Genomic DNA, 26,141 nt, shown 5'->3' on the forward strand with positions numbered 1-26,141 from the left:
TTATCAAGAGGGTGAAACAGAGGTGTGTTTTAAATTTTTTGAATATGCATATAAATTTATTTAGATTTCAACCTAAAATTAAAAAGCTAAACCAGTCATTCAATTGTATACTTTAGCTGGGAGTCACGACTATCTTCTTAACAAGCCCAATTCTCTTAACTATTACAAGACAGACAGATGCCTTAACCAAGAAATAGTGATAATATGGTGGTTTCCAATCTCTCAGTTATTGCTGCTCTCAGTTCTAAAGCCGCTCAGGGTTGAAAGATGCTCAGGCACTCAGGAAGTCAAATGCAGTGTCAATTTCAAGATGACTTTTGACCAGAGATTCTAACTGGGGTGTTGAAACTTGGAATGGACATCCAAGGTGGTTTTTCTCACACTCACTGTCATTTTATCCCCTGAAATCTGGGGGTGGCCTTCTCAGCATGCTGGAGATTTTGAACCAGCAGCAGTATCAGCCAGGGACTCACCAAGTCCTTCTCAGGAACTTTAATGGGTTGTCCCAGCGCTGTATGGCGAGCTGCTGCTGGTTGCTAGGGTGCAGTCAGGTAGCCCAGCTCCCTGCAGTTGAATTATACAAGATAACTAGTCCTTTCTTCAGAAACACTGCAACCACCGCCGCCCCCACCCCCACCCCGCCATCATTCATCACATGACTGGATTTTGCATAGTTTTGCCTCTATGGAAGTATAAATACCCTTTCTGTGTAATTTTAACATTTTTGAACTTGGTAAAATATTGCTTCTTTCATATTCTCAGGACACAACCTGTTCTTGGATATTGAAATCTGATCCGATTGAATTCTCTACCTACCTGTCTGGCCTGTCACCACAAGTTGTAAGGCTCTTGTATTAGCACACAGAATCACAGACTTTTGTTGATTCAAGAGGTGTTCTCCCCAGCTCCTTCAAACTCAGCCATTTCCCCTGGATCAGCTGCAGAATAAGTGCTTTTTCTCATTTCTGTTTTCCTGTCATCAGGACCAAAGTATAAGATACATCAAAGCCTTCCTGGATGGTGGGTGCCCTAGGGCAGTAGCAGAGAACAACATTCAAAGAGGATAAACCCCCAAGATTTTCCAAGATTAATTCAAACGGGCCTAACTCCCTTGGAAACTGTGTGGCATGAGTTGCCCTGCCGGGGAGGAGGGAGGAGCAGTGGGGAGGAGTTGGGGGGGAGGAGTGCGGGGAAAGTGAGTGATAATGAAAGAGCTGTCCAAATTTTGGCATATCGTTTCCTAATGAAGTTTAGTTATATCATAGTCATCATTTACTGAACTATATTGTATCCCAAATTGTGAGAGTTTTATTTCTTCCCAACTGTCTTTATTCCTGTTCTCTCAATAGCTCACAAGGCAGCTCTATTGTAGTCTGTTCTTATGGCCAGAATGTTTCCCAGTTATTGGTTTGTAAGCCAGAAGGTGGAATATGGAATGTACTTCGCCATAGAAATAATGTTAAAAGTGGTTGCAAAATTCCAGGCTAGCCCACAAAAAGTATTTGGTTACCATATAATTTAGCTGCAGCTGGGAATACAGGGATTTTTTCCCCCTGTTTTTCCCATGCAACAGTATATTATGATCCATTAATTTCAACTCTGCTACTCCAGGGGGGAGAAGTAGCAGATGGGTCCCCCCAGCAAACGCCGTGGAGCTGGGTCCAGCTGAACCTTGACCTGCTGCTGACCACGTCCTCCACTAAAACACTGGTGCCTGACTTGTATGATCGTGGTGGAGTTTACATGTAAATATGGCAAGACCAATGATTAAAAACAGTTCATATTCTTCAATTAAAAAAAAAAGAAAAAACCAAACAGGGGCTTCCCTGGTGGCGCAGTGGTTAAGAATCTGCCTGCCAATGCAGGGGACCACGGGTTCGAGCCCGGGAAGATCCCACATGCCACGGAGCAACTAAGCCGGTGAACCACAACTACTGAGCCTGTGCTCTAGAGCCTGTGAGCCACCACTACTGAGCCTTGTGCCACAACTACTGAGCCTATGTGCCACAACTACTGAGCCTGAGCTCTAGAGCCTGTGAGCCACCACTACTGAGCCTTGTCCCACACCTACTGAGCCTATGTGCCACAACTACTGAGCCTATGTGCCACAACTACTGAGCCTGAGCTCTAGAGCCTGTGAGCCACAACTACTGAGCCCACGCACCACAGCTACTGAAGCCCGCGTGCCTAAAGCCCATGCTCCGCAACAAGAGAAGCCACTGCAATGAGAAGCCCGCGCACAACGAAGAGTAGCCCCCTCTCACTGCAACTAGAGAAAGCCCTCGCGCAGCAACGAAGACACAACACAGCCAAAAATAAAACTTAAAAAACTTAATATTTATTAAATGTTTATTTCGTATCCTTCATTGATCAAGTCACCCTCACAACAATCCTCCAAAATAGTGATACTTCCCCAATGCTGTTAAGTGGCTTGCCCAAGGTCATACAGCTTGCAAATGGCAGAACTAATTCAAACCCAGGTCGTCTGATTGCAGAAGCCGTGCTCTGGATCGCTGCAGCGCAGGGGCCTACAAACGACATCCCACCATCTGTTACTGTAGGTGTGCAAGCTAAGAATGGTTTCACCATTTTTAAAGGGTTGGGAGGGAATGAAGAAGAATATTTTGTCACATATTTTGATAAGAAATTTAAATTCCAGCGTCTATAAATAAGGTCTTATGGGAACACAGCCACACCTGTTTGTGTGCTTATTGTCTATAGCTGCTTTGGGGCCAGGATGACAGAGTTGAGTGGTTGTGACCCTATGTTCCGCAAAGCTTAAAATACTTACAATCTGGCCCTTTTCAGGAAGTTGGCTGATCTCCGCTTTAGTGTGCAAAAAGCTGTCAGGTCCAATGTCTATCTTATTGTAAATCCTCAGTAAATGTTGGCATTTGGAAAAACAGATTCGTCTTGCTCCCAGTGCTGGGGCTGGTGCTATAACTCTGGGGTGCCTGCTGCAAAGTCAAGGTTCTCCCATTCAGAGGATGCCAGACAGCCCAGTCTCCAATTTCACGACCCCTGTGACAGCGCGTGCTTATAAGCCCCCAGCAGCCAGCTAGGTCAGGGCTCTATCAAAGGCTTTGTCCTGGAGGCTTTGCTTGTGTACACGTGTACACGTAGAAGCCAGAATGGCAAGGTATTGTGACATGTCAGTGTCACACAGACATGTCAGTGATGAGGGCTCCAGATAGACCAACAGCATCTTCCTGGGGCACTGGAGGGGCTCGGAATCCAGCAGCCTGGAGGGGCTGAAGGTATCAACGGCAAGGGACACTTGGGACCCCTTCCTAACCAGAGTGTTCCTCCCCAGCCTGTAGGGATCGCTTCTCTACAATCGAGGGATTTGACATCTAGCAGAAGAGGTATGTACAGGTGAGCGGCTCTTGCACAGGTGTACTAGGAGATTGCACAAAAATATTCAGAGCCGTGTTCCCATAGCAAAAACTTGGGGACCACCCAAATGCTGATGGGCGGGAGAATGAATCAATAAATAAATGAGGCTCATTCCGTTGTCTTCTTCAAATGTTTACTCAATTGATACATTTCCAAAGAGACCTACCCTGTCACACACACACACACACACACACACACACACACACAGAGGGAAAGGAACTAGCTGAAGGTGCACTATCAAATACATGACTCCTGTGCTCATTCCCACTGGAGGCCTCTGGAGCCAGGGTAGAACAAACCTCACAGTTATCCGACCAAGGGGCAGGCATGCAGGGCTTTTGTCATGGATTGAAGGATGACTCCCAGGGAGCGTTAACACTTTGACACCTTTTTGTACTGTTCTCAGGCCAAGGTGCCCCTGTTTCCAAAATAAAAGCCCTCAGGCAGAAAATTTTAGGTCTGTAGGGTGAATGCCCAGGGACCCTGTGTGGAGAATAAGCAGTGATTGCTACCTTCCAACCTGAGGCCATGTTGACTGGCCCCTTCACCTCTGTTCAGCAAGCTCTCTGAAATGTAACACACTAAGATTTCATGTCAGATGTAACTTGCCTCAACCAAAAATGTCTCAATGAAATAGCACTAAATGCCTGAGCTTTGTGTATTGCCACTCTCTGCTGGGCTCCCCCTCTTCCCAGGTAAACTTTTTTATAGTGCTAATCAAATAAATGGTTCAAGTCGCTTACATAGTGTAAGCCGATTATCAAGCGTTTTGAAAACTTTGTGGCCTAAAATTATTGTTTTGATACTATATGAATAAAATATATAAAACATTACAACTAAAAGAAAAAATAATTCATTCCCTTTGGCCCAGTAGTACTACTTCAAGGGATATATCCTCTCGGTATAGTCAAGAATGTAAAAATGATTTATGTATAAAACTAAATTATTGGAATTTTTTTAATAATAGAGAAAACTGAAAGCAAACTTAATACCTAACTTTATAGTAAACATTAAATAGTGTGGTAGACCTGTTACAAGCTGGTTTTCAACCATTGAAATTATTCTTATAAAGAATTTTAAATTTTATGACAAAATATTTATGACATTACGAAGTATGATCCCACTAATTTATATAAAATGTTTAAACATAGAAAATAATGGGAAAATACTCTAACAAATTTTAATTTGGCTGTAGGAAAATGAGTGATTTTTTTTAAAAATCTATATTTTCTACCTTCTCTGCAATGATCAAGTACAGTTTTTGCGATAACAAAAGCCAACTTTAAAAATTAAGTAAGTTGGCACAGGATAGGTTAATTTGTCAAAAAATCAATAGACCTTTAATTTAAGATTCTAGGATCAGAGGTTCTGACTACATTATGTCCATTTTAATGACTTCTGGGTGTAAATCACTGTTGAGTACTTAAAAATAAGACCCATAATTATGATCTTCATATATTTCTCTGCATCTTTATTTTCCATATATTTTTGAATTCTAAAATAGGGGAAAATACAGACTTAAAATTCTGTTTGTTGTGTCACTAGTTACTTCTCAATGTGTATATCCTCAAGTGAAAATTTGCCCCATGGGTTATACTGCCCTACTACATTACTGTTATTGAAATGCAAGGTGTCTGCAAGGTATCGCTTTACTAAATTGTAACTAAAGATGAAGGGATCTCATTGATATCTGGGCATTGTAAGATGGGGGGAAAATGAGTTTAAATGGAAAGGGGGCTTTATAACCTTTAAAATGATTACAAAGAGGGCCTTCTTTTTCTAGTGTACAAATCCAGCTTTCTGCATTATGCTTTCACACCTTACTCCAGTCAATCATTGCAACCTGGTGGTTTAACACTTTCTGAAATCTGAGGCTCAGAAAAGCTTACTTGTTCAAAGTCATGCAGCTGCTAAATGCTAGAGTCTGGCATTATATCTCATTCTATAGAAAACGTGATTCTCAACATGCCAACATGGTGATCAGACAGAATTCTACCCACTCCTGTCTGTTGGTTCTCATTAGAAGTTGTCACTAATTCATGACATCCCTGTCAGCTTTTTCTCCACCTCTCTGTGGCCTGCTTGAATGAGAAATAATATACTGGTAACTAGTAAGGAGCTAGGCAACTAGTCTAGAGCATGGCAGTCAACAATTGAAGGCATGGTAGACAAGCTTAGGTCTTGTCTGTTTGGGCCAGGCAGAAGGTATATGCTTTAATTGTGTCAGGCCAGGCATGGGTTGGGGAAGGCTGGTTTTAAAAAAAAAAAAAAAAGGCAAATAAGGCCTAGACAGCTAGGGGACTTGACCCTTCATCATGATTTTTCAAGGAGACAGCTCAGAACCATGGACAGTTCCCACAAGAGTAAATGTTTCTGAAGCACACTTTGGTTCCTTCAGAGTCCCGGGTTGATTTTTTTGCAGCACTTGTACTTCTTTGAAAAACTTCCTGTTCTCTCCTGTGTCCTCAGAGATCTTCTGTGCAGCGTTGGGAGAATGCTGTCACCAGCAAAATAAGCTTTCTTCTGAAGATGTCCACACACATAAGATTTCCCAGATTATTAGATAGAAAAGCCATCACTTCTAGCCAGTACGACAAAGGATTCCATCATGGGTTGGGGGGATGGCATATGGTCCCCCCAGAGCTTTCCTCCTCTGAGTCAACTCAGAAGTACTAACAACCCAGCCTAATTCCAAGTTTTTGAGAAGAAAAATTGTGATTTATTTCACAAATCTGATTCCTACAATATGCACATTCAAAAATTCTCTACTTCTTATATCAATATTGTTTTTAAGTTCCCATAAAATTAGATTACTCAAATTGTAGATACTTTTCCTTTATCTTCTATCGCTGATATTAATGTGCCTTTTCTTGATTAATTCTTAAAATGAGTGTGTATTTTGTACAAGGTCTCTAATACAAAAGCCCAGAGTGTATCTTCATAAATGGATTTATTCTTTACTCTAAATTTGCCAACTTCTGCATCTGGTTCAGAAAATGGAAGTTCTGAATCGGAGCTACAGAAAGATTTAATGGGCATCACGCTGCTGAATCTAATTACCTGTCGTTGGCAGTATCCAGGCACCAGCAGACCGGCATTATCCTAAATGTTTTACTGAACACTAGTCCAGCAAAAATCTGTGAAAGGAAGTGATTCCAAGGAAGACAAGTTTGGAAAACTCTGCCTTACTTTTTGCCTTTTTTTCTGTTTTTGAGAATCACAATGCTCATTAGCATGCTATATTCTGAGTGAAGAAAGCATTTTCATGCTTTTCAGCCCATCATTTTCCAAATTCTTTGAACCACAGAACCCATGCCTTTATTTTAGAAGTAATGTCCTTGATATATTATTTACTATAAAACACCTCTAGATGTAGTCCATTTACAGGGGACACAACTGCATCTCATACATAAAATTAATTAGTGAGGTTTATATCTCCTAACCTAAGGATCTATGATTTTTTTTTGTTATCATAGCTTAAATATTTACATATGTGATAGGGCAATTTTAGTGAGAATCAAAAGATTTAATTTATGTCTTTCTTAAATAGAGCACTTTGGACCTTGGAGAAATGCTTTTCTAAGAGGAAAGTAACAAGCTATAACTACATATTGGACAGTGGCTGGCGTGTAGTAGAGGCTTCAGATTCATGCGTTTTTCAAACCATAATTAAAACCTATAAAATTAATAAACAGTAAGTTCTGTTAATTAATAAACAGTAAGTAAATAATAATAAACAGTAAGTTCTAGAGTAGAGTTCTATGTTAGGTATGGGAAATAACCAAGCCAAAGTGTTAAAAAAAGTTCCTGGACTGAAATGATGTGTAATGACCTAAAGATTTTAGCATCTTCTCTGAAGAATAAAAGTCTCATGAATATTTAAAAAAATGAAGAAGAGCGTTATATCTGATATCTTTCCCCAGAAAAGAGGGGAATGACTTATTTTGCGTTCACTGAGGTGTACTATTGAATATTTCAGAATAGCATGTCAAGTGCAAGACCCATAGTACCGTGTTAGCAGCTTCAAATTTGAAAGCAGTTTTCCAACTCATTTATTAAAGAGCATTCATTTTCTAAGGCAAATGATGTAGCAAAAACAATTGTTCTCTGTATATACACAGCACTTCTTTTCCTTTGGGACTTTGGGTGCAGAAGATTGATTTAGTAATATTCCTCATCTCATAGAACATTAATCATTTTTGATCCATATAAGTCTCCGTCCTGATACAAATATATATCTGTATACGTCTATGTGTTTATATTCTCTCTTTGAAAGCTTAAGTATATATGACTATAGTACATATATTCTAATATATTAATATATTCCCTTTTATATTATATCAATATATGGATATATATATGGTACACCTATATCTCATATACATATGTATTTATGTGAATATATGTATATATATACATATTTCATTTTATTCTGTCCTAGGAAAACACTAGAAATGTTTAGTCAAATTTCTGTGCTTTAAATCTACTTGAAATGTTTCCTTTCTTTGCACATATGCCACCAACTCAATTCACAGATTCCTTTGTTTCATTATGCTTTTATTTATAAAAATTCCTTTTTAAGTGTAATCTTGTTGTATAACTATTTAAAATGTCCACCTGGTTCCAAAGTGCTATCTACAAAATAAGATGTATACAGAGACGAAACTTTCTCCCTGTTCTCTCCACCTTGTTTAGCCTCTTACTCATAGGTCATATTTTACTTTATTTTTTTTCCTACTTTTTATTCTATCCTCCCATTGTTTTTAAACATAAGCGGGCATATGTATTCGTATGTTTATATGAAAATACATAGAAGTGTACAAAGGATGCTTTGCTCCACCATGTTTTTCACTAAACAATATATTCTGGAGATCACTTTCTAGAGATCTATAGGCACAATCCTCACTCCATTTTGCAGCTACAGAGAATACTGCTGTACATTTGGGTTGTCTCTTGTCTCATGCTACTAGAAATAGTGCCGTGCAACCCTAACTTTGTGAGATCCATCTATATTCAAAGGTATATCTAGTCCACTGCTTTTAACTGCAGCAACATACTCCATGTAGTGTAGACACCACGTTTTGCCTCTCCTCCGGCCCCTTCCCCTCAACACTAGCCTTCAACCCCCTGCCACTTACCCAGGTCCGCACCCTAACCCTCCAAAGCTGTAGTTGGCATTTGTCTGTACAAGCCCTGGTCCTGCTAGATCGTATAAAAGACCAGCTCCATTAAAACTGGAGTCTTAGTTGTGTCTATAATCTTGCCCAGCCTCCTCATGAAGAAGCATTTCAGGAGAAACTTCTGTGTAATTTAAGTGTTCAGAGTAGCTGCTCGTCTCATAAATGGTCTGAGTTCATCTTATGGACAACGTGAGTTATGTACATAGCTAGATTTCCCTCAGCATTTGCTTCTAGAAAGTTTAGTACCTAATTTATGATGCACTTATAGCAAGTATATAAACCTACATAGTTACACTTTTTTCTTGTTTTTTTAAAACGATTTTTGAAAAAAATCAACATTATGGTAGATATCTTTTTTTTATTATTATTGAAGATCAAGTCATTCTAGTTCTACAAAGCTGAAGTCTTGCTGCCACACACCTATTCTGTATCTATTCTATGTCAGCATTCTAGAAGGACACATGCAAACACACCATGTTATTTCACTTAACAGGACGTTTACAAACATCAGTGCCTTTGAAAAATGTTTCTGACTGTAGCTTTCCAACAGTCTCTAAAGCATATTCTTTACCATGATGACATATTGAGGGGATTCCAGAAAAAGTGACCTGACCCCAGAAGCTCTGGCTTCAGGGGTTTGATATGGGAAAATCTGAGCCACAGAAGGCAGAGCCTTGCTTCGTAACTTTATATCTCAGGGCGGCAAAAAAACAGAAGTAGTTGTCTTTGGGTTTCTTTCTTTATTGTGAGTATGTGCTTACATTCGTGTATTTGTAAATCAAAAGACATATTAAGAGACATATAAGCAGATTTCAGAATTTGGCAAGGAGTCAATTCCGCTATAAAGAATGCATTCCTTGTAAGAGAAAAACATTATTTATATGTACATGTATGTATATTTAATATTATGCTTTAATTTTATTTTCATATCAAAAATATGGCAGAGGAAAATCTATGTGTAATATAGTGTTTTATACAGACTTTTGTCATATACAGACATTACCTAGCATCATTGCTAAAATACCATATCTGTGGAAGATTTCCAAAGGCTGTCTGGGTCTTTTTTTTTTTTTTTAAAGAAGATATTGGGGGTAGGAGTTTATTAATTTATTTTTGCTGTGTTCTGTCTTCGTTTCTGTGCAAGGGCTTTCTCTAGCTGTGGCAAGCGGGGGCCACTCTTCATCGCGGTGCGCCGGCCTCTCACTGTTGCGGCCCCTCTTGTTGCGGAGCACAAGCTCCAGACGCGCAGGGTCAGTAGTTGTGGCTCACGGGCCCAGTTGCTCCGCGGCATGTGGGATCTTCCCAGACCAGGGCTTGAACCCGTGTCCCCTGCATTAGCAGGCAGATTCTCAACCCCTGCGCCACCAGGGAAGCCCCGGTCATCATTTTTTTCAGAAGGTAGCCATGACCTGTTTGTGACTCATGAAATCAATTCATTAAGTCACAACAGGCCTTTAAAAATATGACTTAGATTAAAATAGAAAAAAAAAAAAAGTACATTGTTTCTAGTATCAGTATTGTTTTGGAAAGCTTTTGTTTCACTGTAAATAAATATATATGTATACATGCATACTAGGTCAGAAAAGAAAATGTATTTCTTCTTGTGTTCTTGAGGGTGGCAATCAAGAAAGTCAGGAGGCCCCCGCTCTGGGTGGCTGTGAGTCACACCCGCCCCACTCCCTGACAGGGATGCTCAGCTTCGTCTCAGTGTGGGCTGTTTTCTCGCAGGGCCAGAGCTCCATCCAAAATATCCACCAGCCTCTTCCCTCTTCTTATTACTTTTCCTCTTTCTTTTAAAAGTTGTAACTTATCACTCTTGATTTGGGATGAGAACAGATGATCTTCTCATCCTGTCAATGAGCCTTCACCTCCATCTTCAACTCCCATATAACTGGTGAGTCATAGAGGTCAGAGTGGATTTGGGGCCCTTTGGGTCTTTTCTACTGTGTTTATCAGTCCACACAACTAAAAGGCTCCTTTTTCCTCCCTCTGTTAACAGAACTCAGGTTCAACTACTCATCACTCAAAAGCCAATAAATCGAGAGGCAAGTGTCAATAGAAAGGAAAATTGCTTTAATCAGAAAAGCCGGCAATCTGGGGAGAAGGTAGACTCATGTCCTGAGACCAATTTCTAAGATTCTGCTCAGCCAGGACAGTTTTTAAAAGGAAAAAGGGGGAAAGAATCTCAGTGAATCATCAAGGCAGGAGGTTGGGTTCTGCATCATTCTCCACTGCGCGCAGACTGGCTGACGCTTTCTTCAGATGTTAACTTGCCTGCGTGATCTGCCAGCAGGATTGCTAAGGGGACTGTTGTGGGTAGAGACCTAATCATTCTTTAACTACTTAATTCTTCATTCTTACTTCTTTTAATCTATGAAAAGAAATGGCAAGGCATGGTGTGCATTCAAGAGAACGTAAGTCAGGAGTTTAAATTGCCTAGTGATTTCTTTCCTGTAGTTAGGTTCTTTCAAGGTTAGAGGGGAACAGAAATGGGCAAACAGGAAAGGGGCAAAAGAGCTGCTTTTACTTTCTGGTTTAAATCCGGCTTTATGGTATTATGAATGTCAGGAGACTTCATTATAATATTATATATTTTTTGAGATTGAATATACAACTTCAGTAAAATATATATCACTCCTTTCTTAAAAGTCAAATTGAAATATATTGGAAAAACATATTGTGTGTGGCTTCAGACAAACTGATAGATTCAGAGGCATTCCTCTCGTAGGGGAGGAAATATCATTTTGCCTGTACCCTCCTAGGTCCTTGGCTGAGACCCCCTGTGATAAGACAGATTTACAGGAGAAAAACGGAAGTTTAGTAACATGTATATCTCCTGTATACATGGGAAATACCCAGGAAAACTGAGTAAAACTCCCCAAGTAGCCCAAGCCATCACCTTCCATGCCATCCAAAGATAAAGACCAAAAAAAGAAAAAAGTTTAGGATGAGGGAGGCCAGTTGTGGGCGGTGACCAGGAAAAGCACAGTAAACATGGGTAAGATTGTTATGCAGATTGAAGTCCTAGCCTTCTGGTTCAGGTTGTGATTTACAGTCACCCTCCACATCCTGGTACAGAGAGGCGGGCAACCTTACAAGTGGAGATTTCCCTTTAAAGGTAAATGTCTCTTACAAAAGAGTAACTTCTCTGCTTTGAGAGCTTTTCTTTGTCTGCTGTCTCTCAAAATAATCCTTATGCCAAAGAAGCATATTTTGGGGTGGCATATTCTGCTCCCCTTTGTTAAAAGTTAGACTGAGGCATATTAAAATTGTTAAGAGTCCGTCTGAGCAAAACTCAGTTCGAATCGGGCAACGCCAGATCAGAAGTTCCTAGGAGCGTGCCACAGACAGGAGCCAGGGTAAAAACTTATATAGAGAACATCCAAAAGCAAAGCAAGGAAATCATTCATTGGCTGGAGCTTAAAGACTAGGTGGCTGTTTGTGACTGGTTGTCCTTAGGTTTTGATTTTGTAAACTTGAGGCCTTTACAGGCTTAGATTTTGCTTTGCCTACATTGGCCTCTACCTCATTAGAGCCACTTCCATCTAATGGCCTCCTTGTTTCATTAATTTAACGGCTTCTAGGGACTTCCTTGGTGGTCCAGTGGTTAAGACTTCACCTTCCAATGCAGGGGTACGGGTTCAATCCCTGGTCGTGGAGCTAAGATCCCACATGCCTCACGGCCAAAAAAACCAAAACATAAAAAACAGAAGCAATATTGTAACAAATTCAATAAATACTTTAAAAATGGTCCACATCAAAAAAAAAAAATTTAACGCCTATCTCATGAGCCAGGGATTTTACCTGTTTAGCAGGCTAGACTTGGAAGGAGAAGATAGTAAAGTTAAGTCTTCTGTAGATCCAGTTCTGTAACACAGAGTGAACTCATCTAATTTTAACAGCATCTTCTGGGTTAGGCATCATTTGCGCCCTCCCCCCCCCCCTTTTATTTTTAAGGAATGAGACAACAGGACTCAGAGATGAAGTCAGTTGAAGTCATATGGTTAGTATATGGTAAACACAAGATTTGATTATAAGTCTGAAGGATTCCAAAATTCCAGTCTCTTGCAATTAGAGATGAACGGTACATCAAGCTTTACACATTCTTCCCCAAAGTCATCAACTAAAACCATTCGTGCGTGATAATAACGGCCACCATTTGTACAGCCCTTTATGGGATGTAATGAACCTGTATGTCTTTCATTTGATATTTCCAAGGTTGATTGCTCATGCAAAGCTGTCATATGCTTTCCCCTTATAAAAAGTTGAAGGTACATTATGTGGAATTGAAAAAGAATAAGGTCCTGCCAAACAAGTCATTGATAAAAAAGGAACAAGAAAAGAACGACCTAGAGACATCTAGATGACTGAAGTTGTCGTTTTGTAAACAAGACACTAACAGTGCATATTATCTGTCTCTGCAACTGTAAGGTTATAGTGAAAACCAGATATTGTGTGCTTTTCATTTAAGACATATCTTCAGGAAAAGTGCTCTGTCTTTAAAATATAAACTGTATTTGCTAAATGATGTCTGTTATAGCACAATAGATATCAACTTTTTTCAAAAGTCATTTTGTTTTAAAAAGGAGATAGCAGAGGGCTTCCCTGGTGGCGCAGTGGTTGAGAGTCCGCCTGCCGATGCAGGGGACGCGGGTTCGTGCCCCGGTCCGGGAAGATCCCACAGGCTGCGAGCGGCCGGAGCCTGTGCTCTGCAGCGGGAGAGGCCACAGCAGTGAGAGGCCCGCGTAAAGCAAAAAAAAAAAAAGGAGATAGCAGAGACAAAGCACGGAACTGTTTAAGGCCGAGCAAGAGCAGTGTCTTTCAGTAAATAGCAGCCTTAGTGACTAAATGGCTTATTTATTCATAGAAGGAAAACATTAAAATAGCCTCCAAGAATAAAAAGGCCAAGTTCAGGGCACGGTAACTATTTTATAGGTCTTATGCTTGAATTTTATACTGACATCCAGATTTGAACAAGGAGGAATCAGTTAAATGTTAGAATTTCCAATTTTGAAACTGCCCAAAATGGCCTATCCACTACCCAAGGTAATTCTTAAGCACAGAAGGGTTATTTGGGCTCCACATCCTGTACCCTGCCACATTTAGGTTGACAAATCTTTTATTGGTTAATTGGCTCATTAATAAACATACCTTCTAGCAAATCCGTAGTGCTTCTGAGAAAACAAAAGCAAAAGAGAACTATTGGAGGAAGGGAAAGAATTATTATAGAAAGGATTATTTAATTGGGAAAAGTTAACAAGAAAATGGGAGATTTGGGAAAGCAGTGAAAGAACTTTTTAGTTAGGGCCTAATTGTACACTATGTGGAAGTCTTCATGTAAAACCATCTTATCAGGGTTTGGATGCCAGTTTCTTTTGTAGCACAGAGAGGGGAAGGAGATAAGGAAGTAAAGTAAAAAGTCCATAAATTTTGCAAATATCCCCAGGAATGGCCAGCCTCCGGGAGGGGATGTGTTAATTTCTTCCTTCTTGCAGCCATCCACAGGTGGACAGGGTCTGGATATACAAAGGCACTTGGTTTAACATTCAGGGGCAGGGTTCCCTGAGGCAGGCCATTATGTATGATTATAATAACAAAAGCAAGGAAAAGCAAAGGTTAAAGTCAAGGAAGCAGATCGAACATGGAGTCCCATTTAGCTCTTCCCTGTTACAGTTGAGCAATTATTTTAAATTGTAAATTTAGGGAAGAGAAAGTTGATGTCTACAAAATTAGGTTTTGTTCTCTGAAGAATAAAAATGTCTAAAAAAAAAAAAAAAAAAAAAAAAATGTCTACTCTGTTTTCAATACGCCCTCCCTGTTTCAGTCCAGGAAAAATCCAATATTTACTTGAGGAAAAAAAAAGTTTTCTTTTGCAAAATGCTTTGCGGTTACAGAGTGCATTCAAATTTATTGAGTTTAAGAAATGACAGAATTTATTTAGTAATAATTCATGATACTTTTTTCAAAATCTACTGAAGAAAATATCGATTTAACTCTCACGGTAAAATTTCAGACTGTATACACACAATTGGGAACTGCTCCCCTTTGAATATAGAAGTCTATGATAACATAATTAATATTTTTCCCCTTGTCAAAACCTATATTCAAATATATATGTCTGTTTTCTTATCAGAAGTTCATTTCTCTTAGAAATACCAAAACCACAGAGTTGCAAACCCAGAGGTTTGCAAAAATGAATAGCCTTAATTGATGGAGGGAAAAGGAAATCAGAAAGAGAGAATTTAGAAGGGACTCCCCAAAAAAACAAAAAACAGAAACAGAGTCACCTGAGGGGCCTCAAAGGAGGGTACTTTTTATTTTTTACTTTTTTTTTTTCTTGAAGTATAGTTGATTTGCACTGTTGTGTCAAAAGAGGGTTATTGACAAGGCTTTATAGCAATTTGACTCCATAATGACTCAATTCTAAGAAAAAAAAGTAAATAGTTCACGATTTCTTTAAAAATGCAAAAGAGCAATGGTATACCGTCTGGAAATTACTACTAGCAAAACAGGAAAATAAAATAAAAATTTGGAGCTAAATAAATTGTTTCGTTAGCTGCAAATGTTGATTATGTCCAGTGAGTCTCAGTAGATTATTGTTGCATCTTTATAAACCGGGCATGCCATGTGTCTGAACAATAATTGGTGTGTATATATATAGTTGCCACTTCTTAGCATCTGAGAGTAGGTGTTCTCCCTAGTGTTTGCATCTTCCCTCATCTTTTGAAACAGCTTTAAAATTAATTTCTCAGTCAAATGGAAATTGTGAATATTACTCACCTACTTTTCACGGGCCTTGAGGAAGTCAGCAAGTATGAATATCTAAAAATCTCTTTAAATATTTCTTTTTCAATGAGTTGAAGACTGAAAAATTCAATATATCATTCACAATTGAAACAATTTTTTATAAATACGTCAGTCAGTTAAAACATATTTTCCCATTGAATCCCATGTTCCCCTTGGATGTATATCCCTAGAAAAGTTTTTTAGCTACAAGTCATAATAAATTACAAACTTCAAAAATCTTGTATTTCAGCTCAGAGAATTTTCTGCCTCTGTCAAGTTATATATCGTAAACACATTTATCTGTATTTAATTTTCTCGCAGGGTGCTAAATGAGCAATCAGTTCACATGATATTTTTGACACAATCATGTACTATTCTAGGTCCTGTGAAATATATTTTTAAGTAACCTTTGGGGACTTCCCTGGTGGCGCAGTGGTTAAGAATCTGCCTGCCAATGCAGGGGACACGGGTTCGAGTCCTGGTCCGCGAAGATCCCACATGCCGCGGAGCAACTAAGCCCGTGCGCCACAACTACTGAGCCTGCGCTCTAGAGCCCGCAAGCCACAACTACTGAGCCCGTGCGCCTACAGCCCCGTGCTCCACAACAAGAGAAGCCACCGCAATGAGAAGCCCACGCACCACAATGAAGAGTAGCCCCTGCTCGCCGCAACTAGAGAAAGCCCACGCGCAGCAACGAAGACCCAAGTCAGCCAAAAATAAATAAATTAAAAATTTTTTTAATTTCTAAAAAAATAAAATAAAAATAGTCTTTGTTCTCAAAATGCTTAAAATCTAGTTATCCCCAACATAAATTAGCAACGTAAAGCAGTGTGTGATGAATACCAAGTGCAGAAGAGTGGCAAAGTGTTATAGGAGTTTGAAGAAAAGATCATTATGATTATAATAGTTAATATTTATCTGTTCCAGGGCCCATCCTCCCAACAGCCCTGAAGGATAATTTTGGTAGTCAAGACTCTTCTGGTTGCAATTGACAGAAACTCCAACTCCAACTGGTTTGAGAACAAAGAAGGCTTTGTTGGCTTGTCTTCAGGGGTAGAGCTGCATCCAAGGACTCCAACATGTTATGCTCTCAAAATTCAGTCATTTCTTGCTCTTTCTTATAGGTCTATTTTCCTCTGGGCTGGCTTCATTTTCAGGCAGATTCTCTTGGCCACCGTCAGTCTCAGGCTCACCTCTTACAAGCTTTTGGACTGGTAGCAAGAGTGCTTCTCTTTCCTAGTAGTCCCTCCCACACAAAGTATAGGTCTAACAGTCATCTCTATTGCTTGTGTATCTGTTCCTGAGCCATTCACTGTGGCTGGAAGTATGAGATGTAGGGCCAGCTTCATGGGTGTGTGATCTGCGCAGCCTCACAGGGCCCTGCACGTAGAAGGCTCCCGTGCTTGTTTGAATCCTCTGCTGCTGTCACTTTGAAATTCTTAATAATTTTTGAACAAGGGGTCCTGCATTTTCATTTTTCACTGCATCCCACAAAGTAGGTAGCCAGTCCTGATGGAATGTGATCACTGGCCAGACCTAAGTCATACGCCTCCACAGGAGCCAGGTTATTGGGCTCACCTCAGTATGGACATAGGCTGGGGGGTGAGGTGAATGGCTCCTCAAAAGAAAACTGAGAAGGAGAAATGTCCCTGGCAAAATCAATAGCTATTTACTGCATAAACATTATCGTTATCGCCATTGCTCAAAATCATATATCTCATCACGGTGGGGTCTAAGCAAACCCACCATCTACTCCAAAGAATGAACTCCTAAAAATTATGCCATGCTACTAGTTTATATTTGCCTGAAGTGTGTCATGGAAGAAAAGGAGAGTTCCAAGGGGAAAAAACTACCTCGCCAAAGCTGACGATGCTACGAATCAGCTGCTGAGATAGAAATGCCTTGAGATACCTTGAGGAACAGTGAGTGAAAGAATCTACTATCAACTTCATAGAATTGCTGGAGTTTATGGTTGTGGCGGTGACTTTGAGGCCAGAATATTGGGCAGTGTCCCTGATAAACTACCAGCTTGGGTAGGATTAGAGCTGGAGTGAGCGGAACCTGCAGGCAGTGGGGCAAGGCCGAAGGATTTGCTTGGGACCCTGTAGACCATGTACTTTCAGTGGACGCTGATGTCACCCCTAAGTGGGCAAAAATTGCTTCGTAGGGGACAAGCTTTGTTTTACTCTTTTTATGTATGAAGCTTATATATGACTATAGTACATAAACATCTATATGGTAAATCTTTGATGTTGAAATTTCTTGGCGTATGGGGGGTTCTATTAGGAAAAAAGGTCTAAAAGTCTCCTTAGGGATGATAATGAAATTAAGGTTGGAAAACATTGCCTTAGACCACAAGTCATTAATTTGGGTCTGATCCCCTTTTGGAGAATTTGATGACAATACTGAACCTGCCCCTAGACTATGCATACATAGGATTTTGCATATTGCTGTATAGGTTCATCCGCTCACCACTAAGGCTGGAGGCACTGGGTTGGTTTGAGGTTAAGCCTGGTGAACCTCAAAATCTTTGAGCAAAAAGTGGTGCTTTCATGGTTCTCACAGCATTCCCTTGCAGCACATGTTTTGAACCTAAGGAAGTGGTGTTTGAAAGGTGAACATTGGGGTGATCCATAGCGCAGATCAAAAGTAAGGGGAGGGCTTCCCTGGTGGCGCAGTGGTTGAGAGTCCGCCTGCCGATGCAGGGGACAAGGGTTCGTGCCCCGATTCGGGAAGATCCCACATGCCGCGGAGCGGCTGCGCCCGTGAGCCATGGCCGCTGAGCCTGCTGCTCCGCAACGGGAGAGGCCACAACAGCGGGAGGCCAGCGTACCAAAAAAAAAAAAAAAAGAAAGGGGAAACTAGGAGGACTTACTAAATGGCACATTATATTTGAAAAGAAAAATCAAGACATAATGCCATAGGTCTGTGAAGGTCTCTTACACTGAAAGCTCTCGTTGACTCTATGACAATTAGATGTTAAGTAGCCGTCAAGCCAGAGGGTGAGTAGACCTCCCCAGGTGTAGTAGGTATGTAGAAACTGGGGAGATATTTTTTTCTCTGATCAACGTCAACCAAGTCACGTCTACAGATCCCAGTCCCACATTCATTTATCAAATATCCAGTTCAGTCTCTTTAGGTAAGTGAAACAAAGTTGCTCACGGGACTCCACTTCATTTTCCATTAATTTAATATATGTGATTTAGGCTTGAAAACCTACCTCCTGCTTAGATGAACCTGTGTATGGGAGCGGAGTGGGCTGGTTGGAATATAAATCTTTCTGTAACTTGAAAATATTATTTTTTTATGGTTCTTTTTACTAACTCAAATGATACAGTGAACCCTTCTGAATTTTCTCCATTGTGATATCCAGGAAATGGACCCATATTGCTGGTTTCTGATACTGGCCATAGGCAAACATATCTCTGGCCCCGTTTTCTTCATCTGGACAATTATGAAAATACTTGCAGTCTAACTACCTCAGAGACTTCTTTCTTGATCTCTGAGGAACTCAGTGTGAAGTCATTCTAACTCCTTGGAAGGAAAAAATGTGCAAAAGAAGTACAAAGTGTTATGATTAAATCCTTCATTCTTTTCAGATGGTGTTAGTTGAAAGAGGAAACAAAACGAAACACAGGAAGTTGAGTTGAAAATTCACATAAACACATGCCCCATGAACTGCCCTTGCATGCTGAGACCCAGAGCAAAGACCCATTGAAAGAACAGATTTGACTAAAAGCTGTCATGAGGCTTGTCTGGGCAGAAGTAAATCTTGATCTCTTTTCTCTTTGCATGCAATAAGGAAAAGACATTTCCCAGGTGAAACCTTGGAGCTTAGTATGTTTGGTGTTTCTCATCAGGGGTGATATCCAAAATATTTTAACTACGTTCATAGTTATGGGCACAGGCAAATCAGGGAGATAACAGCCAAAAATAACAGGTATCACCAAACCAGTGGGTGCTTATGGAAACATAGCCTGGTTTCCTTGGACTCTTGGTGCTCAGGGTTGAGTCTGAAATTGTGAAAGGTCTGAAATGTTTCTGTCAGTCTAACAGATCACCCTGTCATAGTTGCATGTATCACACACATATCTCACACACACACACACACACACACACACACACACACACACACCCCACACACACCCCACACACACCCCAGACCTCTGGGTCAGAGACAGACTGCTCACAGAGAAGCTTTTCCCAAAGCCTCACTTCTTTCCAGGGCAAACCAGTGCAAGCCAGATGTGCCTACCTGTATATCTGGGCTTTGCATCACAGGAGAGGAACTCCACAATTATGAAACCCAGAGCTTATATAGGACCTTCTGCCTCATCTATCCAATCCTCAGCACCGTGGAATGTAAACACAGGGCTCCAGGGAGACACAAGACTTTATCACTACCAAGGCCTCGGTCTTGAAGTTTGCTATTCTGTCATCCTTTAACCCAGGTGCCAGTGCTGACCATGGGGAAACATGAAAATATTCATGGAGCATAATTTGTTGACACACAAATTTAGCTGTCCAATGGAAATCTCGGGGAACTTGGCTTTCTCCTAAATGCTGTCTGGTCTGGAATACTTCCCCAGTAATTCTGACCCCATCGTGTCCCGACAATGGCGTTGTGAACCACTGCTGCAAACTGCATTTTTAAGTAACGTTAGATGTGGTTAAGATCTGAGTTGTAATACGGAGGTATCTTCAAGATGCTTGTTGGATGATACTGTGTTGTCTGAGCATCACACTTGCCCTACATGGGATTTACTCCCAGATTCGAATAAGTGTGCTGCTTCAAACATTTACAACACCGGACATTAATTGGATGATAATTTTTTGAAATCTAAATGGCTCAGATTTCTATTTTATGGTAACACAATGACAAAATTGGAACATGGGCTGGTAGAGTTTGTTCCATCTGACAAAAAGGAATTCTTCAGCCAGACTGTTTAGTTCTAAGTATTCATGCTATATAAGTACAAAATTTTTCCCCAACAGGCTTGTCTCAGAACCTGCATTTGCACAATTTAGTATTCAGTTTCACTAAGTAGGTACTTATGGAATATAGTAAGTGAGTTTTATATTCAATGTCATTGTACTTGGAATCAGTAAGTAAGATCAACTTTCAAGTTAAGGCACATGACTCCTATTAAGGCCCCTCTTATACTGAGTATCCCATTTTCCAATAAAAGGAAGCAGGGCTCCTTGGAGAAATGGCTGGTTTGGGGATCAGAATGGGAAAGTAAAGCCTATAGAATCTTGTAGTGCTAGAAAGTAAGAAAATGTTAAAAGAGGAAAAAAAAAGGACAAGTCAGAGGGACACAGAAGCCAACCTAGAAGAGCACCCATTGGCCAAACCTGGAAACTTTGAGCAACAAAATCATCACATGGTATTGGGTTTTGTTTTAACTTTACTGATGTAGAGTTGACTTACAATGTTGTGTTAATTTCTGCTGGACAGCAAACTGACTGAGTTATACATATATATATATATTATTTTTCATATTCTTTTCCATTATTGGACATATCAGGATATTGAATATGGTTCCCTGTGCTATACAGTAGGACCTTGTTGTTTATCCAGTCACATAGTACTGTGTTACAACCCAATGTAAATCTCGACTAGACATGAGTCCATTTATTTATTTAATAAATAAATTAATGAGAGAGGAGGAGGCAAATCTTCCTTACAGAAGAATTCCAAATAATTGATGTAAATACTTCTTCCCTCCAGGAGGGAGAGCTTAGCGGCCATGCCCTCTTCCTTGAGTGTCAGCTCAAAGAACAGAGTATGTGAAAGGGGTAAAAAATAATAACAACTTTCCAGCGGAGAAAGTTGGCAAGCACCACCTTGGCCAGGTGATCAAGGTTAACATCACCAGTGATAAGTTATTTTGAGAGCAGGTACTGCTGATATAATAGAATAAGAGAGGCACATCACCTCAGTGACATTCTTTCCCCGAATCTATAACCTAGTCTCGTCATGAGGAACATGTCAGACGAGCCCAGTTTGAGAGACATTCTATCAAATACCCAACCAGTATTCCTCGCAGCTGTCAAGGTCATGAAAAATAAGGACAGATTGGGAAACTGTCACAGATGAGAGGAGACTAAAGAGACATGACAACTGAAATGCATCCTGACCAGAAAGAGGACATTAATGGAAAAACTGATGAAATCCAAATTCGATCTGGGGTTTAGTTCATGCGTACGTACCGTTGTTGGGTTTTTACTTCGGGAAAATTGGGTGAGTAAACAGAAACTCTGTTATCTTTGTGACTTTTCTACAAATCTAAAACATTTCCAAAATTAAAAATGTATTAAAAGAATGAAGTGACGCTTTGCCCCATTAATTCTGAAACACAGTTTCCTTCATCATATCAGTCATTCCACGGGCAGAGCACTGAGCAGTTGGAGGCAGTGAGGGTGTATGAACCGCGGGGGCCTCGAAACAGTTCCAAATGTAGAGCCGTCGACAGAGGAGGAGCTCTGGACCACCTAGAAGGCAGGGACTGAAAACTGTGTCTTCTGTAGCACGACCCAGTGTCTTACGCTACAGAACTCAGTTATCATCCAGTAAGGGGTAATATGAATACAGTGGGCCCTTGAAAAGGGAAGGGAATGGAATGTGGCAAAAGCAGGAAAAGATTTGTCACTGGCTTCAGGTTTGAGTCTTTGCTGGTCCTAGACCACCCCCAACCTCCAGCAAACCCTAGGGATGACTCAGGCCTCCCAAACAATTTGAAAATTCTTGATACCATGCATTTTGTTTTCTGTTTGTGATTTCTAATCTTACTATTACCCGAAAACTGAGTTTGCCTCTTGGTGGGTTATCAAGCCAAAAGATTCAACCAAGCCAAAGATCGGAAGAAGGAACGGCTTATCACTTGCAGCAAGTAAGGAGAACACCAGGGATCTTTCCCAAAGCTGTGTCTCCCCAGACAGCAAAATTAGGCAAGTTTTAAGCTAAGGGTACGTGCATATTCATGAAGGGGCCTCAGCAGAGGGAATTCAGCATAGATTTGGGGCAAAGGTTGACAGAGTCCAAGCTTTAGTTGATTGAAGTCACAAGGGTCAGAAAAGGTCAACGTCATCATTCCTTAGGTGACCTGGCGGTGGAGCCCTAGAAAGGGGGTTGAATTCTGCAAAACCCTGTCAATAAAGTGCTTCAGGCTAATCTTTACCATTGAAACAGAACTGGGAGTCTTTCCAGCTGATGTATTATCTTTGCTGTTGTTACTTCTCTTGCCTGGTAACAGTTTGTTCCTGCATTCTTTTGTTCCCTTAAGATCATGAATTACTGAGACCTATTCATCTTCCAAAAGATTTCACTTCACAATAGCACAAGCAAATATATAATATAAATTTATATATATATAAATTTAAATATATGGATTTTCTAGTGTACGATTATTTTTATCAAGCTGACAGGAATGAAATGACGGGAAAATAAATATTTTCCCATTTAACTTAAAGAAATCAAACAAAAATGGAGCACTAAAATGAACTGCCTTGAATTTCTAAAACTTGGAGATTAAAATGGGTAAGAAATTATATATTCAAAGTTTTTCTTTCACCTTCCTCTTGAGGTGGAGGGTGGGATTTTTACATAGCAGATGGTATCAGGAACTGCCCACTGTTCTTTGGATTTAGGAATTATGATTCTTTGGGCAACACTTTTGTTTGAGGAGTGTTTGGGGATCATTTAGAAAGTAGCAAAAAATAGTTTCCCCAAGATCTCACACACCAGACTGGCCCTCACCAGTCAGCTCTAGTGATGAGAAAGCCCCCTTTCTTTTCACACTTGCAATATAAGCATACTCTATTCTTATCTTGGCTATAACCCAAAGATCAGTGATGGAAAATAGGAATTAATGCCGGTTTTCTTCATTCTGTTTCAGTATATTCTTCCCGCAAAGATAGGTAAGCCATTATCCATTTCCTTCTTTGTCCTGGTTTTAAAAGGAAGTACTTTTTTTTTTCCTCTTCCCTCAGCTGGTTTCCATCATGCACAGCTATATTCTGAACTGCCACGGATTTCCATTGTCTGAGCTATCACAGTAAATGACTGTGTTCTTACTTTTCTGGATTTCTGAGGAAGGTGGACTTACACTACTGCCGCCTTCAAGGGCAACAGATTTGCACAATACCAACCAGGAGCCCTCCACTTACTGGCTGTCCCAGAGCCATTTGGGTTTAAGATAAGATAAGGGTTTTATCTGAAGGGAAATACCTATGTCCCCTTGTGATGTTTCTGTGACATAGAATTGTTTTTTCTGAGAAAATAATACCTCAAAATCCTAGCTCTCTTTAACCATTCATTCATGCATACATGCATTCATCCATTCTTTAAACATTTAGGGGCTACTGTGTGCTAGGTCGTAGGATTAAAAAATCCAGTAGAGTTTTCCAGGATAGAGGAAACCCTACCCTGAAGACGTTAAGTGGAAAAGAATAGCTTTATTGCTTTGCCAGGCAAATGGGGACACAGCGGGCTCCTACCCTGAAAAACTGTGCGTCCCAACCCGGGAGGATTCGCTGAGAAGTTTTATAGCAGTGGTTCAAGGGCAGGGCTGTTCATAAGGATCAGGGTGTGTGCAGGGGCTGCACTCCTTTAATCTGGCCTCAGGTGGTCTCTTGATGAGCTTCTTGAGGCTATCAAACCATGCCCTTCTCTCTGGAATGAAGAATGCTAACATCTTCCATTTGCTGGAAGTTTTAGTTCCTTGGATTTTAGTTCTGTAGAAGAGCTTAAAGATATTGTTCTGTGCATCCCTTGAGGTGGAGCCAGGACCTGCCCCGAGGCTGCACTATTGTGTCCTGACTGCTCCTCCCTTGTCTCTGCATCTCCTGCCTTCCCTGATTAGCAACTGTTTGTAAGGCTTCCTTGCCCAGGAGCCCCACAGGGTTCTGCTTAGTTTCACCATGACAGGGCTTAGGTGTTCCCTGTGCTAGGATTGGTGGCCCCTTTGGGACAGTTCTGAAGGGCTTACTTTGCTACACAGAAGACACTGGACTTTTTTTCCTCTGTGGCTTGTGAAACATGGGACATTTTTAACCAGTAATGTTACATGGATAGTCTCAGTTTATAATAATATCTGCCTACTCTTGACTGTTTCAAGAATGACCTAATTATGTATATTTTAAAAGTTATCAGGGCTTCCCTAGTGGCGCAGTGGTTGGGAGTCTGCCTGCCGATGCAGGGGACACGGGTTCGTGCCCCGGTCCAGGAGGATCCCACATGCTGCGGGCGGCCAGAGCCTGTGCTGTGCAGCGGGAGAGGCCACAGCAGTGAGAGGCCCGCGTAAAGCAAAAAAAAAAAAAAAAAAAAAAAAGTTATCAACATTGCTAGAAGGATTGTCTAAAAATCTAGCCATGACAGCCACAAAATTGAGAGGCCTCTTTGCTGCCCCCCAGAGACCACCAGGACATAGTGCTTTTGAAAAAATAGCCTTGAATCTGCACGCACATTTTATTTTTGTTTAGGAAGAAAATATTAGCAGTAGGAAAAGTTGAAGATAAGCACATCAATGTATAGCAGCTAGAATGATAAATCGTTACAGAAAGGTACTATATGATATTGGTAATTCCTTGCATCTCAAAGTCTTTTAACTTTTAGTTCTGTAGTTCAAATAATTTTCCAGCATGCTTCATTTACCTAAGAGACTCAGCATGCTTTATAAGCCTTAAGCTAGCAATAACTATTGTGAATAACAATCAAATAGATTAAGGCTCAATACCAAAAGAATCCCTACTACTAAATGGCATAAAATAATCTCTCTTCCTTCCCCACATCCTTTCCTCATCTAAATCCAACAACTCCTTTGTAGTTCTGTGGTTTTGCCCGCGCTCTCCAAGCTGCCTTAGGTTAAAACCAGGTATCTTCTAAAAAACAGTAAATTTAAATTGCTTTAGTTATCTGTTTGAGTGTTTGCCTTATACTCTTAATTCATGTTTATATTTTGTATCACTTTAAAAATTGAATAGCACTTTGTAGTTGGCCAAGCACTTTTACATTGTTAGTTCATTTGGGTACGTGTAAATTTCCCAAGCGTTGCCTGTAGGTGAAGCCACTTGCCCTAAGATTTTAGATCAGGGCCTCTCCCATACAAATCCCCCCCCCACCCCACACACACACCCTTCCCACCAGCCCCTTAGGGCAGTGTCCCTTTGGTAATCTCTGAAAAGGTACAACTCCTCTCTCTCTCTCTCTCTGTCTCTCTCTGTCTCTCTCTCTCTTTCTCTGAGCTTTACAGATTAAACAGGTTCCTACTTTCAGCTTTTTCTCCCCAGAACCACAGTACAAAACATAGAAGTACTGTTATCTCAGTAAATAAAAATAAGCACCATTTGTGTTTTCCATGTCTCTAAGTAATCTATTATACATCCAAACCTCAACTTTGAGTACAAGATTCTCTACCCAGCCGTTAAGCCTGACCTTAATTTATTGAACTGTTGAGCTCTCTTCTCCCACAATGAATAATACAGTCTTCAGCCAGGCAAGGCTCTGTGAAAAAATTAAATGAAAACTACACAAATGATCACAACAATAAAACCCTTGCATAGAAAACATATTTATGCTAGTTGCCGATAGGTGTTGCTATGGCAACGGGGTTTTTTTTTAATTTTTGAACCTTTAGCACATTAAGTGAAATATGGACTGTGTGTAGTTTTTTTAAGTGTGCATTTACATGAAATTGAACTTGACAACGGCTTAATGGGAACGAAACAAGGGTGGGTTTTCTTCTCTCCTTTTCTGACTGTTTCTCCTTTCTCCTAAGA

At 40.4% G+C, this 26,141-nt stretch overlaps 1 protein-coding gene across 1 annotated transcript in view; it reads left to right on the forward strand.

The window, feature by feature from the left end:
- Positions 1–26,141, forward strand: part of FRMPD4 (FERM and PDZ domain containing 4) — a 179,315-nt gene that overhangs the window by 26,189 nt on the left and 126,985 nt on the right. The window lies entirely within an intron of this gene.

Source organism: Neophocaena asiaeorientalis, unplaced genomic scaffold, assembly GCF_003031525.2.
Source record: "Neophocaena asiaeorientalis asiaeorientalis breed wild unplaced genomic scaffold, Neophocaena_asiaeorientalis_V1.1 scaffold295, whole genome shotgun sequence".
NCBI classification, from domain to species: Eukaryota; Metazoa; Chordata; class Mammalia; order Artiodactyla; family Phocoenidae; genus Neophocaena; species Neophocaena asiaeorientalis.